The sequence below is a fragment of the Zalophus californianus genome, chromosome 17, assembly GCF_009762305.2.
Source record: "Zalophus californianus isolate mZalCal1 chromosome 17, mZalCal1.pri.v2, whole genome shotgun sequence".
Classification (NCBI taxonomy): domain Eukaryota; kingdom Metazoa; phylum Chordata; class Mammalia; order Carnivora; family Otariidae; genus Zalophus; species Zalophus californianus.
In genome coordinates this window covers 31,877,787-31,880,375 of record NC_045611.1, presented here as the reverse complement: position 1 = coordinate 31,880,375, position 2,589 = coordinate 31,877,787, and the positions used below count along the sequence as shown (strand labels likewise).

Here is a 2,589-nt window from a genome sequence, read left to right as displayed (position 1 = left end):
CCCGAAATTTATATGTAAAGCCCAAACCCCAAGGTGATGGTATTAGTCAATGAGGGCTTTGGAGGTGACTGGGTCATAAATGGGATGAGTGTCCTTATAAAAACAGGGCAGAGGAAGCCTCCACCATATGAGGTTAGGCCAGAAGATGGCCTCTGGGAGGTGGGTCTTCATCAGACACCGAATCTGCTGGCACCTTGATCTTGGACTTCCCAGCCTCCAGAGCCATGAGAGATAAATGTGTGCTCTTTACAAGCCACCAGTTTATGGTGTTTGGTTAGAGCAGCCCAAATGGACGAGACAATGTACTTCTGTAAAAATTGCAACTCGATACCTTAACTTCAGCTGGGTAGGACTGCTGTCTCTCCACTCTAGCTTCCCTCCCGTGACACTCATCCATGTGTGCGGTGGCTATGGACATGTTCAGGAGCTGGTCAAGAGGACACGGAGGTGGGGATCCTTTTAGCTTGTATTTAGTGAGATATACTGGGGTAGCTTGCAGTGTCCACAGATAGTAAGTTCCTGCTTGCTGCTCCAGTGTGTGGGCTTAGGACTATTGCCTCGGCCCCCTGGGTCAAGTCACTGCATTGAGACATAAAAGTGCAGGCAGACACTGTCTGGAGATAGGAATGTGTCCCATGGTACCTGGCCCCAGAATTGGGAGGAGAGAAGAGGAGAGACGAAACAGGATTGAAAGGTGGGGAGCCAGAAGTGAGGCTAGGGACAATCCTACATTCATCAGCTGTGCACAGTTTTAAGCAGAGATTTCTGTTCACATTAATTCTTAGTCAAAATAGAAGCTCTTTCCTGTCAGAATATACTAAATAAAGCAGCATTTTATTGACAATATAATTATAAACCCACCATAATTTATATGAGAATCTCATGAAATATAATTTATCAGAAATATTGTAGTTGGAGACTACAAACCTTCAGTAAGTACAGCTATCCCCTGAAGGTGCATGTTTTCTGCATCCCATGTTTTTGTTATTTTGACCAACCATACTAGAGGAATTATCGTTCTATTCTATTTTCTTCTAATTCTATAGAATTATTGTTCTATTCTCTCTATAGAAAAGATGACAATGCTATCATCAGAAGAAGAGGCAAAGAGTGCGCAGTCAAAATTGCAGGCAAAAAGGTGCCCCAGGCAGTTACTTAATTAAAATATTATTATTTTTCTGGATGATGTGGGTTTTTAAAGAATTTGTCAGCTTTTTAAAAATTTGTATTTTGGTCACCATTTCTTATTCTAAATAAGCATTGGTTTCATGCCTGAGTTGTGTCCGTGCATTTGCACTCTTTCCCTTGATGAGGACTCCAAAATTGAATATACACTTTGAGGAGATTGGAGGGTTTGGGGTTGGCCTCAATGACCTCTTTAGTCTAGACTGTAAGCTGGGTTCATGCTGTCTCTTGTTTAAACTCGTATAACATCAGCACGCCTGCGGCGACCAGCGTAAAGTAGGCCCTCAGTGAAACTTTACTGCGTGAATGAACAACACTTCTAGCGCTAAGATTCTCCTGTAGGGTTCTTTTGGTATCTATGGAAGGTCAGATTACTGTTCAAAAGTGTTCACTCTCGGTGAGGCAGTGGCGACGGCGGCAGTGAGAGGATGAACAACAAGTTCGACGCTTTGAAAGACATGACAGTGGGGACCATGATCAGAATGAAGAAAACAGCACACACAAAGATGGTGAGAAGGAAAAAACAGAACGGGACAAAAGTCAGGGCAGCAGTAAGAGGAAGGCTGTTGTCCCTGGACCAGCAGAGCATCTCCTGCAGTTCAACTATACTTTCTGGTACTCCGGAAGGACGCCCGGCCATCCCACCAGCTCACACAGCTATGAACAGAATATCAAACAGATTGGCACCTTTGTCTCTGTGGAGCAGTTCTGGAGGTTTTATAGCCACATGGTACGTCCTGGGGACCTGACAGGCCACAGTGACTTCCATCTCTTCAAAGAAGCAATTAAACCCATGTGGGAGGATGATGCAAATAAAAATGTTGGCAAGTGGATTATTCGGCTGCGGAAGGGCTTGGCATCCTGTTGCTGGGAGAGTCTTATCCTGGCCGTGTTGGGGGAACAGTTCATGGTTGGGGAGGAGATCTGTGGGGCCGTGGTCTCTGTCCGGTTTCAGGAGGACATTATTTCAATATGGAATTAGACTGCCAGTGACCAAGCAACCACAGCCCGAATCCGGGATACGCTTCGGCGAGTGCTTAACCTACCTCCCAACACCATTATGGAGTACAAAACCCACACCAACAGCAACAAAATGCCAGGCAGGCTGGACCCCCAAAGTCTCCTTTTTCAAAACCTCTGGAAGCTGCAGTTGAATGTGCCATGACCCTCTCCCTCTCTGGATGGCACCATCATTGAAGCTGGCATCATTGGAGTCTCTTGTTCTGTTGGCGTGCTACCTGGAAGATCCTTCTGTCCTGGACAAGAGGAATTGGAAGAGCATTTTATGTTTTAAGAACAGGCTGACACGCAGCAGCTACCACAACAGCTGAGATCACGTAATAAATGGTCCTAAACCAAAAAAAAAAAAAAAAGTGCTCACTCTCTTCCCCACCCACATTGCCA

General features: G+C 45.3%; 1 pseudogene; it reads left to right on the top strand.

Annotated features, from left to right (window-relative positions):
• Positions 1-1,613: 1,613 nt before the first annotated feature.
• On the top strand, positions 1,614-2,350 carry LOC113936355 (annotated as a pseudogene).
• Positions 2,351-2,589: the final 239 nt, after the last annotated feature.